Genomic DNA, 16283 nt, shown 5'->3' with positions numbered 1-16283 from the left:
GGAGCAGCAAACTGCGGCCAGTGGAAGCCATGATCAGCTGAATCTGCAGATGCAGCAGGTAAACAAACCAGCCCGTCCCACCAAGGGGGCTTACCCTGGCAGGTGGCATGCCAAAGGTTGCCAATCCCTGCATTAGAACTTACTATAGTATAAACCCAAAGAGCACAGCAGGAGCTTATCCAACCCCAGCATGCTTGCATTGCATTATTTGGAATAATGTTATAGTAAGCTGAGCGTGACAAAGTTTCTCCTCTGCCTTGGTGGGGCCTGTGCTTATTGGCAGATTTGCTTGCCTCAGAGATTCACAGCAGTCCTCAGTTTGTCCACTTTTGTTAGTGGCTCAAAGCTACCATTCAATCAGCTAACCTCATCACTGACCAGCATAGGGAAAGGGAGGAGAACAGTCCCCAGTCTCTACTGACCCAGCTAGTGGGTCAGAAGATAGGCCAAGGACCTTCCCTTCTAGTGGGACCCACAGTCCAGGTTGCCTCCTCTTGTCTCAAATAGGGAATTAAGGGAACCCAGGCCCACCCTCTACTCTGGCTTCCAGCCCAGGACCCTGTGGATTGCAGCCATCTACAGTGTCTCTTGTAACAGGTACAACTCCCTCAACTACTTCCCCAGGACCTCCTCCCAACACCTTCTTCATCCTCACCCCAGAACCCTCCTCCTATCTGGTAACACTTGTACTTTACAGTCCCCCAACAGTATGCCTACTCACCCTCAACTGCTTGCACTTCTTGTTCCCAGCTCATCACATACACTTCACTGCAGTGAGGTCCTTTTTAAAACTAGGTGCCCTGATTAGCCTGCCTGTCCTAATTGATTCTGGTAGCTTCTTAATTGGCTCCAGGTATCCTAATTAGTCCACTTTAGTTGATTCTAGCAAGTTCCTGATTGTTCTGGAACTTTCCCTGTTCCCTTACCCAGGGAAAAGGAACCTGGTTAATCGGGGACTAATAGCTCTTCCTCTGATTGCTCTCCTATAGCTCTCTGGCCTAGAGGGAGAAGGAAGGAGAGGGTGGTAGCTGCTAGGACCGGCTCTCCCTGCTGCTGTTCCTACTCCAGCTACTCCCCTGGCTAGGCCAGATACCACCCCCCTTCTCTGCTACCTGGTTGCTGGCTGGCTGGGTCCTTTCTGTCTGCCTGGACCACCACCTGGAGTTCCTGGAACAGCTGTGGAGTCTGCTGCCTGGAGCTGCTGAAGCCCCAAGGAGGAGAAGGAGAGGACCATCTGCCAGTGGGGGAGCACCTAGAGACTTTGCAGATCACCGTGGAGGGGGCCTTAAGACTGAGTAATTTTCAAACTGTGCTCTTGTGGTGGGGGTTTTGAGTGTGTTTCTAGGGACATGGGGTGTGGTGTGGAGCTGAGCTGCCCCCTGATTCATCTGTGTGTCCCCCCCCAACCCCCATCAGTACCACCATTGCTGCCCCCTCTACCACCCCCATTGGCTGTGTACCTTCTGCCTCTGGACTCAGCTGCTTGCTTGGCCTGCCGTGTCCTTTCATCACCTTCTGGGCCTGAAGCAGCAGCCAGCCCAAACTGACTCTCTGCAAGCGCACGTGGGCGCACGTGCCCCCACCCCTGGACTGGACCCCTTTTGTGTACCCCAGCTTTGTCCCCCGTTCCCTGCCCCTTTTTGCCCTCCCCTTTACCCCAGCAACTCACTGGCTTCAGTTTTGTTTTACCTGCCCCACCCTTCTCCCTCTGCAGCTTTTGTTTGTTTGCCCTGCCCTGACCTCTGAAGCTAACTCCTCGGTTCCTTGTCCTGCTTCCGGCCTGGTTCTCCCCCCTCCCCACGTGGTACCCCTTCCCTGATTTTCCCCTTACCCAGTGCACCCAAGCCCCTGCCCATGCGCTTGTGCTCTTCCCCTGTTTGAGTTTGCCCCTATTTCACTGCACCCGCCCTAACGTTCTTGTGACCTCCCTCCCCTAGTGAAGCTAGAGGAGCCGGATTTCTACCCTGAGTCGGTGACTGTCCCCTACGAGCCCTTGATACCCCCCCGTGGAGACCTACGTGCAGGCTTTAGCGAGGGTAGTAGGGCTCACAGCCATTGTGGCGGCCTCCAAAATGTATGGGAAGGTCGTCTTTTTTTTTTTTTTTTTTTTTTTTTTTTTTTTTTTTTAGCATTGGAGGCCACTGCCCAGGAGGCGGTGGAGAAGGGCCTGGCAGTGGGGGGGGGTGTTCGTCCCCCTGGAGCTGCTGGACGACCTGGGCGTCCATCTCGTCCTGACCTCAGTCCCTCTCTTCCTTCCCAATGCCGCCCTATTACCTGCCCTCTCGACCCTGGGGAAGCCCCTTTCCGTCCTGAGCCCTCTCTCACTTGGCTGCAAGGACCCCATGCTCCGTCACGTCTTCTCATTCCTCTGGCAAGTGCAGCTTCAACTGCTGCCGGCGGCGTGTGACGGAGAGGCGCTTGAGGGGTCCTTCCTAGTCTCCTACCGGGGGCCCACTGCCGGGTGCACTATTCCACAGGGGAGGTCCAGTGCTACCTCTGCTGGGCGATGGGGCACGTCCAGAAGGACTGCCCCTTGGCCCGGCAAGGAGAGGCATTTGGGACCCTTGAGCCTCGGAGGGAGCCGCCCCTCCTCCCACTCAGTCCACCACTGCTCCCGCTCAGACCCAAGGGGCGCTCCCTCCAGCATGCCCAGACGAGCGGGAGAGCCCCGCCTCTGCTGCCTGCAGTCCGCCGGGGCATCTAGAGGAGGGTGCAGCAGGGATACCACTGAGTGTGGGAGAGGGTCCGCCCCAGGGGGATTTTTCCCTAACTCATGCTGCTCCACCGCTGCCTCCCACAGTCCCTGAGCCATCGCCCCTGCCTCCCAACCCGACCACTGTTAGCCGGCCCCCGATGATGCCATGATGGGCTGGGCCCTTGTCCAGGGGAAGCGGGGCAAGTGGAAGGCTCGAGCTCCGCTCCCTTCCACCGATGCGGAAGCCCCCTGGAAGACCAAAAGAGGGGGCACCCATGCCGAGCCCTCTGCTTTGCCCACAGGCGCGTTCCATCCCCCGGTGCCGGCTGGGGAAGGCATAGCAGCACGGGAGGGCAGTACCGTCCCTCCATTGGAGCCCCTTCCTTTCAAGGCCCCCGATGGAGCCCCTCCTGCCCCGTTACCATCCGGAGCCCCTGTGAGCCCCGAGGTGAGCGTCACTTCGGACATTGGCGGGGAGACCTCCGGGGTGGTGGAAGGGGAACTCCCCTCCATTTACGAGGAGATCGAGGCCCTGGGTCTGACCCCGGTCACCCAGGGGGAGGACGACCCTCTGCCAGCGGGCCTCGATCTGAGCGACCTCACCCCTGCCCCCCTTCTCCATGCTCCTCCTCCCTAACTGCTGTTTCTGCTCCTGACCCCGAGGGTTGCCTGGGCTTTTCCATCTGCCCAGCCACAGGTGGCACCCTGTTGGCCGCCAAGCCCATTGAGGCGACAGCCGGTGCCGTGTGGCTGGGACCCGGGCCCCACGGGCTGTCCCTTGTGGGCGTGGGGCAACAGATCTCCTCCAGGGAGGGGACCCCACTGGAGTTGCTATGGCTACTCCACCGGCCGTGGTGCCAGAGCCCGGCATCATGGAGGGCCCCCTTCCCACCTCCCAGTCCCTTGAGTTCCACCAAGGGGGGCCAATCTCCAGCTGCATGGCTCCTGGAGCCCAGGATCCTGCCCTTGCCCCTTTCCCTGCCTCTGCTTCCAACCCCTGTCCTGCTCCTACTCTGGATCCCTGCCCTGTCCTTGTTGTCGACCCCATCCCTGTCCCCTCCACCTCCCGTGGATATCCTTGCCGCCCCTGGGGCCACCACTTCCTCGCCCCCAGAGGATAGTTCCCAGTGAGTGGCCTCTGCATTTCCCAGTCCCAATTCACCAGGGGCTGTTTTCTTCCCTCTGCTGCCCCCAGTTGAGCTGGGGTTTGAGGGGGGCCATGTTGTGCCAGCCCATCGGGCACCATGTCGGGGGTCCACCCCTTCCTGCCCATCTCAGTGGGCCACGGGGCTGTGTCGGCGGTCCCTCCGGAGCAAAGCCGGGGGCTAGTGACCCTGGCCCCCATACGCTGCGAGAGGAGCTTCAGGAGTTCCTCGAGGACGTTCATGGCTCCCGTAACAAGGTGCAGCTCGCTCTCCAGCGATGTGGGGACTTCCATCTTATCCTCCAGGCTGTGAGGGCCCTCATGGGGGAGGGCAAAAGGACCAGGAAGTAGGGTGCTGCAGCCTACCGGCAGGTCCGCATCTTCCATGACTTTGCAGACCACCATGGAGGGGGCCGTAAGACTGAGTAACTTTCAAACTGTGCTCTTGCAGTGGGGGTCTTGACCGTGTTTCCAGGGACACAGGGTGTGGCATGGAGCTGCCCCCGATCCATCTGTGTGTCCCCCCCAACCCCCACCACTACTGCCCCCTCCACCACCCCCTCTGGCTGTATACCATCTGCCTCAGCTCCTGCCTCTGGACTCAGCTGCTTGCTTGGCTTGCCACGCCCCGATTCCACGCTTTGGCCCAGAAGCAGTAACCAGCCCAAACTGACTTTGTGCAAGCGCAGGTGGGTGCATGTGCCCGCCCCCAGACTGCCTACCTCACAGCTTTGCCCTTGCAACCTGCCCCATTTGCCCTTACAGCTTTTGCTCCTCCTTTATGCCCCAGCCCCCCTTACTAGCTTCAGTTTGTTTGCCTGCCCTGCCCATTTCCTTCTGAAGCCTCTGTTTGTTTGCCCTGCCTCCAGCCTCTGAAGCTAGCCCCTTGGTTTCCCTGCCCTACTTCCAGCCTGCTTAGCCCCTTGCTCCATGTGCCCATGCCCCCTCCCATACGCTTGTGCCACTCCCCATTTTAGTTTCAACCAACCCTCTTCACTGCACCCCCAATGTTGTTGTATCCCCCGCTCCCCTAGAGGAGCCGGAATTCCACCCTGTGTCGATGACTGACCCCTAACCTCTGATTGCCCCCCTTCCAGCCTACCCCTTTTGGCGCCCTCCTCCCTTGCCTGCAGCCTAGCAGGGAGGAGTGGTCGACCTGCTTCCCCTTTCCCCTCCTCCTTCTGGTGTCTTCCCTTTCCTCTCCGCTCACAACAGCGGGGGACGAGATGGGTGGAGCCCCTCCAGCAGTCCCAGCTTCCCCTCCCCCGCCTGCCCCTCCGTCCCCCCTGCAAGCCGCTACCGCCGCTGCCAAACCATATCCCACCACCCCTGCTGGGGCGCCAGCAGTGACGGACACCAGGATGACCTCTGCTGCTGCCATATGCTTTTCCCCCTCAGATTCTGGGGGAGCCCCTCCCAGCCGGTGGGAAGGGCCAGGGTAAGAAGAAGGGGAAGGGCCCTGCTAAGAAGACCAGGCCCTCCATGGCAGGGGCGGCCCCCACTGCCGCGGCCTGTCACCGGCTGTGGCGTCCTTCCACGCTGTTCCCTCCACCAGCTCTGCGGGTGTCCCTCCCCCTGCATACGCCCAGGTGGCGGCAGCCCCCCCACCTGCCGCTACGTCATCTCTCCTGCCCACCACCTCCGCTACCATCTATAGCAGCCGGGGACCCTTTCCCACCATGACCAGGAAGCACGGCATCTGTTGCCTCCTGGTGCCTGCCTCGACCCACATGGAGACCTACGTGCGGGCGTTGGCGAGAGTGGTGGGGCCCACGGCCATTGAGGCGGCCTCCAAAATGTATGGCAAGGTCATCTTCTTTTTAGCATCAGAGGCCGCTGCCCAGGAGGCAGTGGAGAAAGGCCTGGCAGTAGGGGACATGTTTGTCCACCTTGAGCCGCTAGAGGACCTGGGCGTCCACCTGGTCCTGACCTCCATCCCTCTCTTTCTTCCCAATGCCGCCCTGTTACCCGCCATCTCTACCTTGGGGAAACCCATCTCTGTCATCAGCCCTCTCCCGTTGGGCTGCAAAGACCCCGCCCTCCGTCACGTCCTCTCGTTCCACCGGCAAGTGCAACTTCAATTGCCGCCGGTGGCGCGTGATGGAGAGGCACTCGAGGGGTCCTTCCTAGTCCCCTATCAGGGATCCCATTACCGGGTGCACTACTCCATGGGGGAGGCCCGGTGCTACCTCTTGTCCCAGGTCTCAGGTGCTCTCCTTCCTTCAGGAGAGGGGGTACTCTGTGGTTTTCCTGCAGGAGACCCATACGGATCCGACCACCGAAGACAGCTGGCGGCTGGATTCGGGGAAAGGGTCTATTTTAACCATCTCACAGTTCATGCGGCTGGAGAGGTGACCCTGTTCTCCCACGACCTATGGCCCAAGGTGCTAGGGGGTCACCGAGGCTGTGCCGGGCCACCTGCTGCACGTACGGGTCCTCATGGAGGGGCTCATATTCAACCTCGTTAACATCTATGCCCTGGCAGTGAGCCCGAAGAAGGGGGACCTCTGCGATTTACGGAATTGGCGTCCCGTCTCGCTCCTCAGCACGGACTACAAAGTCGTAGCAAAAGCCATCTCGCTGCGGCTAGGGTCCGTGGTGGCGGACGTGGTCCACCCAGACCAGACCTACACTGTCCCGGGCTGCAGCATCTTCGACCACCTATATCTGGTCCAGGACCTTTTGGAACTCGGGTGTAGGGATGGTCTGTCGTTCGCCCCCCTGTCTTTAGATCAGGATAAAGCATTCAACAGGGTGGATCTCGTGGATCTCCTGAGCACTCTGCAGGCATTTGGCTTCAGACCCCAGTTTGTGGGTTTTCTCTGGGCGCTGTACACATCTGCAGAGTGTCTGGTCAGGCTCAATTGGACACTGACTGAACCGGTCAGCTTTGGGTGAGGAGTACGGCAGGCTGTACGCTCTGGCGATTGAGCCCTTCCTCTGTCTCCTCCGAAGGAGATTGACGGGGTTGGTGCGGCGGGAGCCAGAGCTGCGGCTGGTCCTGTCGGCGTACGCTGATGACGTGCTCCTCGTGGTCCACGACCCGGGCGATATGGTGCGGGTGGAGGCTTGCCAGGCCATCTATTCGGCAGCCTTCTCCATGCGGGTCAACTGGGTCAAGAGGTCTGGCTTGGTGGTAAGGGACTGATGGCAGGCGAGCTACCTCCCATCCGTGCTTCAGGCCATCCGGTGGAGCACGGGTCCGCTGCTCTGTCTCGGTGTTTACCTTTCTGCCACGCATCCCTCTCTGCCAGAGAACTGGCAGAATTTAGAGGGCGGGGTGACAGAGCAGCTCAAGAAATGGACAGGACTACTCCAATGCCTCTCCCTTCAAGGAAGAGTGCTGGTGCTTAATCAACTAGTCCTGTTCGTGCTCTGGTAACAGCTCAACACCCTGGTCCTGGCCCGGGTTTCCTGGCCAACCTCCGGATATCGATTCTGGAGTTCTTTTGGTCAGGACTGCACTGCGTCTCTGCAGGGGTTCTCCATCTACCTCTGGAGGAGGGAGAGCAGGGCCTGAAATGTCTGCTCACTCAGGTCCATGTCTTCCGCCTCCAGACCCTGCAGAGGCTCCTTTATGGTGCAAGTAGTCCGCCGTGGAGCATACTGGCGCACACCTTCCTGCGCCACTTCCAAGGGCTCCGATACGACCAGCAGTTCCTTTATCTCCTTCCGAGAGGTCTTCTGCGAGACCTCTCCGGGCTGCCGGTCTTCTACCAGGACCTCCTCCGGACCTGGAAACTCTTTACAAAGACCAGGTCCGTGGCGGCCACCGAGGGGGCAGATCTCTTCGTGGAGCCCCTGCTACACAACCCCCAGCTCCGTGTGCAGGTGGCGGAGTCCCACTCGGTGCGCCAGAGGTTGGTCCTGGCAGAGGTCACAAGAGTCGGAGACCTCCTGGACTATGACCGGGGAGACTGGCTGGATCCCCTAACGCTTGCTCAGCGCATGGGGCTTTCCAGACCTTGTACTCCCCGGCGCATACTTCAGGAGGTGAAGGCCGCTTTGCTGCCCTCTGCTCGGGTTTATCTCGACCGGGTCCTGCACGAGGGCACGCCCCACCTATCCCAGGCCTGCCGGACCTTTTAATTGGATCCCTGCCCCGTGGACCCAACCAACCCCCTCACCCCTTCACTGTAAGCCGGCTGCACGAGATGCAGCCAGTCTGCTTTCAAACTGTGCCAAGAAAACATCTATACATGCTCGTGTCCCACCCTGATACAAAATGGCAGGACCTCCTTCCACCTCTAGAGGGTGAGGAGCCCCGATGGGCCAGCGTATATTCCACCTTAGGCCCGAGGCCCGTCGGGGATGTCAGTTGGCGGCTCCTTCACGGAGCCATGAGCACGGGCGTGTTCGTGGTGCGGTTCATCTCAATCCCAGACACCTGCCCCTTTTTGCAGCGTGAGGGAAACCCTGGCACACACATACTTGGAGCGTGCCAGGCTGCAGTCCCTATTCCATCTCCTCACCAATATTTTCTTACATTTTTGATTGCACTTTTCCCCTAACCTTCTTCTTACTTATGCACTCCCTATCCATGGCCCCACAAAGTCTAAGGATCTCCTAGTCAGTCTCCTCCTGGCCATAGCTAAAATGGCCATCTATAAAACCAGTGTGGGGAGGTTGGCCGATGGAGTCTCCTGTGACTGTGGGGCCTATTTCCGATCCTCGGTCTGTTCACGTAGCCGGGCAGAGTTCCTCTGGTTGGCGTCCTCTGACTCCCTTGACGCCTTTGAGGAGCAGTGGGCTCTGTCTGGGGTTCTCTGCTCGGTGTCCCCGTCCAGTTCCCTTCGTTTGACCCTTTAACCAGAGACTCCTGTCTCTATTGTTTCATTAGTTGTCCCCCGTACTCATTTGGTTTCCAGGTTCTGTGGATACCCATCTTAGGGGGATGGGGGAGATCCTTTAGCACTTCCCAGATCCCAATAGGATCACTCTTCTGTAGCCCTCTGGCCTGGAGGGAGGAAGGAGGGAGAGGGCTGCTGCTCCTCCTGGTGCTGCTAGGCTCTGAGCTCTTGTTGCTGCTCCAGTTGCTCCCCTGGCTGGGCCAGACACCACCCCCCCACTTCTCTGCTACCTGCTTGGTGCTGGGCTGCTGAACCCCCAACCTCCAGTTGCTGCTGCTCCAACTACAGCTCCTTGGGCGACCTGCTGGCCCACTTCCGAGAGGAGGGTAGTGAGGGATCCCTGCCCCAGCTCTTGCTGCTGCTCTGGACACCCCTGGAGGAGGGAGGGCAGGGTCTGAAGTGTCTACACACTGAGGTCAATGTCTTCCACCTCCAGGCCCTGCAGAGACTCCTTTTATGGTGCAGGTAGTCTGGCATGGAGCGTACTGTCGCATGCCTCCCTGCGCCGCTTCCGAGAGCTCCGATACAACTGGGAGACCCTTTATCTCCATCCGAGAGGTAAGCAGCTGAGTCCCAGAGGCAGGAGCCAAAGCAGATGGTAAGTGTCCACTGGGAGTGGTGGAGGGGCAAACGGGGGACGCATGGATGGACCAGGGGGCAGGCTCCACGCCACACCCCATGTCCTCATGAACACAGTCAAGACCCCCACCACAAAAGCACAGTTCAAAGGTTACTCAATCCGTGAGGCTCCCTCCCCCGTGGTCTGCAGAATCTCCAAGCGCTCCCCCTGTGGCAAATGGTCCTCTTTGTCTTCATCCTCGAGGCTCCAGCATCTTCTAGGCGGCTCCAGCAACTCCAGGTGGCAGTCCAATGGCTAGCGGGCAGAAAGGACCCATCACAGGTTGTGGTGGTGGTGTCCCCGGCAGCCTGGAGCCACCCCTTCTCCTTCCCAGCCCACCACAGCTCCCATTCCGGCCCAAGGGAAACCTCCCCCAGTATGCCCAGATGAGTGGGAGAGCCCCATCCCTGCTGCCTGCAATCTGGTGGGGCCTATGGAGGAGGGTGAGGTGGGGATACCACTGAGCATTGGAGAGGTCCCGCCCCAGAGGGAATCTTCCCTCCCTCATGCTGCCCTACCGCTACCTCCCCGACTCCCTGAGCCATTGCCCTTACCCCCGACCCCACCCCTGTTAGCCAGCCCCCAGATGATGCCGTGGAGGGATGGCCTGTAGTACAGGGGTAGTGGGGCAAGCGGAAAGCTTGAGCTCTGCTCCTTCCCACCAATGTGGAAGTCTCCCAAAAGACCAGGAAGGAGGGCACTGATGCTGGGCCTTCCGCCTTGACCCCAGGTGGATTTTGTCCACCAGTGCTGGCTGGGGAAGATGTGGCAGAACTGGAGGTCATTACTGCCTCTCCACTAGAGTCCCTTCCCTCAGAGGCCTCCCGATGGAGCCCCTCCTGCCCCTGTAAGAGTTGAAGCCCCTGGAAGCCATGAAGAGCGTCGCTACGGGAGTCGGGGGAGAGCCCTGGGGTGGTGGAAGATGATCTCCCCTCCATTTATGAGGCGATCAAGGACCTGGGTCTGACTGTGGTCACCCAGGGGAGGATGACCCTTTTCCAGGGGGCCACAATCAAAGCAACCTCACCCCGGCCCCCCTTTCCCCATGCTCCCTCCCCCTAACCGCTACTTCGGCTCCCATCTCCAAAGGTCCCCTGGGCTCTTACATCCACCCAACCGCAGATGGCACCCCGCTGACAGCCGCTGACCCTACTGAGGCGATGGCCAGTGCCACGTGGCCGTGTCCCATGGGCTATCCCTAATAGGTGTGGGGCAACCGACCTCCTTCCCGGGCAGGCACCCCGCTGAAGACTGTCCACGTCCCGATGCCATGGCTACTACACCAGCCATAGAGCCTGAGCCTGGCATCATTGAGGGTCCCCTTCCCTGAGCCGAACCAAGGTCTTCCATGAGACCTCACCGGGTTGCCGGTCTTCTACCAGGACCTTCTCCGGACCTGGAAACTGTTCTCAGAGACCAAGTCTGTGGCAGCCACCAAGGGGGCAGATCTTCAAGCGGAGCCCCTGCTACACAACCCGCCATCCGTGTGCAGGTGGCAGAGTCCCTATTGGTGCACCAGAGGTTGGTCCTGGCAGAAGTCACCAAAGTCCATGGGACTACAACTGGGGAGACTGGCTGGATCCCCTGGCACTTGCTTGGTGCATGGGGCTCTCCAGACCTTGTACTTCCTGCCGTATACTTCAGGAGGTGAGGGCCGCTTTACCGTCCAGTGCTCAGACCTACCTCAACTGGGTGCTGCGAAAGGGCACACCCCACCCACCCTCCACCCAGACTCTCCGGACCTTTTCATTGGGCCCCTGTCCTGTGGACCCGACCAGCCCCAGCCCCTTCACCATGAGCTGGCTGCACAATTTGCAGCCGGTTCATTTCCAGACTGCACCGAGGAAACATCTATACATGCTCGTGCTCCACACCCTTCACATCCTCACCCTCACGCCCCACCCCGACACAAAGTGGCAGGACCTCCTGCCACCTCTGGAGGGTAAGAAGCCATGGTGGGCCAGTCTATATTCCACCCTGGTCCTGAGGCCTTCTGGGGATATCAGTTGGCGGCTCCTTCATGGAGCTGTGAGCATGCATGTGTACTTGGTGCGGTTCACATCCCGTCCTGGACACCTGCACCTTCTGCGGTGTGAGGGAGACCCTTGTGCATGTCAACCTGGTGCACTTCAGGGAGCAGCCCCTCTTCTGGCTTCTCTTAGACATCCTGTTACATTTTTTGATTGCACTTTTCCCCCTCACCTTTTTATCTATTCACTCCCTATCCATGGCCCCAAAGTCACAGGATCTCCTGGACAACTTCCTCCTAGCCCTGGCTAAAATGTCCATCTGTAAAACCAGGGAGAGGAGGTTGGCCAATCTTCCATCTGTTCATGCATCTGGGCAGAGTTCCTCTGGGCAGCATCTACTGGTTCCCTTGATGCCTTCGAGGAGCAGTGAGTGCTGTCTGGAGTTCTCTGCTCGGGGTCCCTGTGAAGTTCCCTTTGTTTGACCCTTTGACCTCACTTCTGTCCCTCTTATCTCATTAGTTGTCCCCCAGACTCATTTGGCTTCCAGGTCATGTGGATCCTCCCCTTAGGCTGGGGGGGAGGTCCTTTAGCAGTGGGTGGGCTTTCATTAATTCTTCTGCCCACCCACTTCCTGGATCCCAGTAGGATCACTCTCCTGTAGCAATCTGGCCTGACCCTGTCACATGAAGTAAGTCAGTTATGAAAAAAGAAGCTGTTCCCAGGACAACATTGACTCTTGCCAAGCATGACAATGAACTGGAGGGAGGGAGGGAGGGAGGGAGGGAGGAAGTGATCAATAGAGATTCTCCGATAGCAGAATGGGGCAGTGAATGTGAACTGTGTGTGTGGTGGTGGGGGGGGGGGAGATATAAGGCTTTTTTGGTGTTCCAACTTCCCCAAATTTCCTAAAAAAGCCAACAAAATACACATTGAAGATCATTCCAGACACATGAATTAGTGGCTGGAATTTGGATCAAATTTTCCAATGGTTTACAAAAAAAGGTTCTGATAAAAGCTGAGAGACACTGAGGTACAGACCTTGTAAAACGAACAAAGAAAAATACGACACAAGCTTAACTATGGTCTGCTACTGCAAGACACTGTGCATGCATGCATGCATGCATGTGCGCGCGCACACACAGACATCATAAAATTCGTTGAAAAAATGACTCACAAAAAATACATTTTCATCAAAAATGGATGACATTGTTAATTTGTGTGAGAGAGAGAGAGTGGGGGAGGGGAAGAAAGAGAAATGCTGTGCCTTTCTCTGGGACTTTTTTCTATAGTCCTTTGAATGCTTTTTTAAAATGTTCTTAATTTTTGTCAGTAAATGAAAAATCTGTAACTATTTACATAGTGTTTTCGTTAATGCTTTCAATAAGTTTTTTAAAAATGAAAAACATTGCATTAAAAATAAAACCAAAATGGGTCCATTTCAAACATTTCTGAATGAAACCAACTTAGAAATGTCAGCATTTTTTGGAAAAAAATTGTTCTCATCTTTGGATCAGTTCTAAATGCCATTTGTCTTCCCTTTAGTGGACATGGAGAACAATCTCTGTGCTCTTTAACATATATTTGAAGATTATTATCAAGTCCCTCCTCTGTCTCCTTTTCTCAAGACTAAACATGTCCAGGTTTTTTTAATCTTTCCTCATAGGTCAGGTTTTCTAAACATTTTATAATTTTCTTTGCTCCCCTCTAGATTCTCTCCAATTTATCCCCATCTTTCCTAAAGTATGGCACTCAGAAATGGACACACTACTCCAGCTAACGCCTTTTCAATGCTACATGGAGAGGATCAATTACCTCCCATGTCTTACGTATGACACTGTTAATACACCCCAGAATGCTATTACCCTTTTTTTACAACTGCATCAAATTGCTGTCTTAGACACAATTTTTAATCCACAATAACCCATAGATCCCTTCCACTATAACCCCCGGATATCTTTCAGCAGTACTACTACATAGCCATTTATTCTCTATTTTGTAGTTGTGCATCTTATTTTTTTCCTTCCTAAAAGTTGTACTTTGAATTTGTTTTGATTGAATTTATTCTTGTTGACTTCAGATGACTTATCTCTTATTTGTCAAGGGCATTCCCTCCCAGCTGGTGTCTTCTGCAAATTTTATAAGCATATGAACATATTGCATAGTACTGGACCCAGGACTGCCCTATATAGGACCCCATTTTGACAGTGAACCCTTGATAATTACTTTAAGTATGGTCTTTCAACCAGTTGTGCACTCACTTCATAGTAATTTCATCTTGACAGTATTTCCCTAGTTTACTTGTGAGATTGTTATGTGGGACTGGGTCAAACACCTTGTTAAAATCAAGATATATTATGTCTACTGCTTCCCTCCTACTCATTAGGCTGGTAACCCTGTCAAAAAAGAAAATTAGAGTGGTTTGGCATGGCTTGTTCTTGACAAATTCCTGCTGGATATTCCTTATAACCACATAATCCTCCAAGTGCATATATACAAATTGATTGTTTAATAATTTGTTCCATTATCTTTTCACGTATGAAAATTAGGCTGACTGGACCATAATTCCCTACATCCTCTTCATTCCCCTTTTTAAAGATAGGTACTATGTTTTCTTTTTTCTAGTCCTCTGGGACCTCACCTATCCTCCATGAGTTCTCAAATATAATTGCTGATGTTTCTGAGATGGCTTCACTTACCTTCTTATGATGAATTCAGTCAGGCCCTGCTGACTTGAATACATCTGACTCATCTAAATAGTCTTTAGCCTGTTCTTTCCCTATTTTAGTTTCTGTTCCTTCCCCCATGTTGTTGTTGTTGTTTGTTTGTTTGTTGTTTGTGCTGATTATCTGGTCACCATTAACCTTTTTAGTGAAGAATGAAGCAAAATAGGCATTAAAGCCCTCAGCCTTCTTGGTGTCATCAGTTATTAGCTTTCCTTCCCACTGAGTAAAGGACTGCACCATCCTTCATCTTATTCTTACTTTTAATGTATTTAAAGGACCTCTTCTTATTGTCTTTTATGTTCCTAGTTAGGTGTAATTCATTATGTGCCTTAGCCTCTCTCAATTTGTCCCTGCACGCTTGTGCTAATCTTTTGTTGTCATCCTTAGCAATTTGTCCATATTTCTACTTTGTATAAGATTCCTTTTTTTAAAAATGTGCAGGTCATTAGAGAGTTCCTGATGGAGCCATATTGGTCTCTTACAGTTCTTCCTATCTTTCCTTCACATTGGAATAGTTTTCAGGTGTATATTTATTATTGTCTCTTAAGAAACTGCCTGCTCTCCTGATCTAATTTATCCCTTAGATTTTTTCTTCCTATGGAACCTTATCCACCAATTCTTTGATTTTCTTAGAATCCATTTTTTAAGTCCCTTATATTATATGAAATCTCTATATACTGTGGCAAAAAGTACACCGAATACCTGTGTATCAGTCATGTTATATGCTGTACTATATGAAAAGCTAAACATAGTGGCAGTATGACACAGAAAATAATTTAAACTGGTTTTGTTGACCAGCTCACATAAATCCCCCTTAAGCCCTCCAACTAGGTCTTAAGCAGTGAATAAGCCTTGTGCCTCTACAAGGAAGTAAATTTCACTCTCTGAGATCACCACAAAATTTGACAGTATTTAGTCCTAAGAACTGGCTGAGCCTTCTAGAGAAGAGAGATAATTTGTGGGGTATTCATAAAAACAAAAAAAACCTTCTAAATAATGCCTTAAACATCTGCACCTGTATCAGTTTGTGTGCAAAATATCCTACTCAAACAGGCATAATACACAGCAATTGCCTACAGGATTTTTGTGTGCATAAAATACATCAATTAAGAAGATTCCTTTGAAAATTTGTCCTTATATATTTTATTTAGTATTTGGTAAGCGGAGAAGAAAGAGGAAAGAAATGTGAGTCAATTAGTAATATTAAAAATATACTAAATGCCTGCAGTGGACAGTTGTCCAGGAAATAGTAATATATATCCTTCATTGCTTCCTCTGCAATGCAATAGGCATCCTCCCTGGTGCCTGGCAAGCTGGTTAGCACATTCAGCAAGTCCTCTTGAGGATATCTTCTTTATGGCAGGTGACACATTGAGGGACACGTGTAGCTATATTTGCCTTGCTTACTGTCTCTTGATGTTTCCATATCATCTAAAGTATTGAAAAATGACAAATGGTCACTGAAATAAATGCATTATAGGAAACATGAACTGCATTTTCAGCAGGTTATCAAACAGCAAAATAAAAACAGTATTGATCTCTTAAGTTTTAAACCAGAGGTGTGATTGAAGATCACATCTTTGCTAGAGCGGCAAAATTATAAAGGATGATCAGTGCCTCTGATTGTCCGTTTGCCAAGCACACAAACACACAAAAGTTTCAGATGCTCATAAGAAGTAGCATAATTTGAAAACTATTTGTATTCAAAGGCATAATTCTGTCCTAGCCAAGGAGGAAAAACTTCCATTACTTGTATCATTGAGCCAGGCTCTCATCTTGTGTAAAATAAATAGGTAGAGTTTTATCATGGAAAGTGTCTTATGACTAGCATACAGACAGACTTACAGCATTTCATTAAAATTGAAACTCCTCATCTCCGCAAGGCATTTACACCATTAAAAACTTCTAATCCAGATCCTCAGCTGTAGCAAACCAGCATAGCTCCATTAAAAGTAAATGGAACTATACTGATTTAGAGTAGCAGCCGTGTTAGTCTGTATTCGCAAAAAGAAAAGGAGTACTTGTGGCACCTTAGAGACTAACAAATTTATTTGAGCATAAGCTTTCGTGAGCTACGGCTCACTTCATCGATGAAAGCTTATGCTCAAATAAATGTTAGTCTCTAAGGTGCCACAAGTACTCCTTTTCTTTATACTGATTTAGAATAGGTGAGTATTTAACCCTTGGAGTTTTCTTTAAAAAGTCTCTCTCTCAACGCTGTTACAGCTACATTACATCCACCTAAGTGAACAGTACTACTGAATACCTGATTTTAAAACCCA

The 16283-nt window shown here is 53.3% G+C and overlaps 1 long non-coding RNA gene across 1 annotated transcript in view; it reads right to left on the bottom strand.

Annotated features, from left to right (window-relative positions):
* The window catches only part of LOC122458463, a 28186-nt gene extending 12174 nt beyond the window's left edge, over positions 1–16012 (bottom strand). Inside the window, exons 1-2 of the long non-coding RNA XR_006278520.1 lie at positions 15970–16012; positions 13105–13112 (exon numbers count right to left, since the gene is read on the bottom strand). This is a non-coding gene — a long non-coding RNA (uncharacterized LOC122458463). The remainder of the gene's footprint in view (positions 1–13104; positions 13113–15969) is intronic.
* Between the last annotated feature and the right edge of the window lie 271 nt (positions 16013–16283).

The sequence above is a fragment of the Dermochelys coriacea genome, chromosome 2, assembly GCF_009764565.3.
Source record: "Dermochelys coriacea isolate rDerCor1 chromosome 2, rDerCor1.pri.v4, whole genome shotgun sequence".
NCBI lineage: Eukaryota > Metazoa > Chordata > Testudines > Dermochelyidae > Dermochelys > Dermochelys coriacea.
This window is presented reverse-complemented; position numbering and strand designations above follow the sequence as displayed.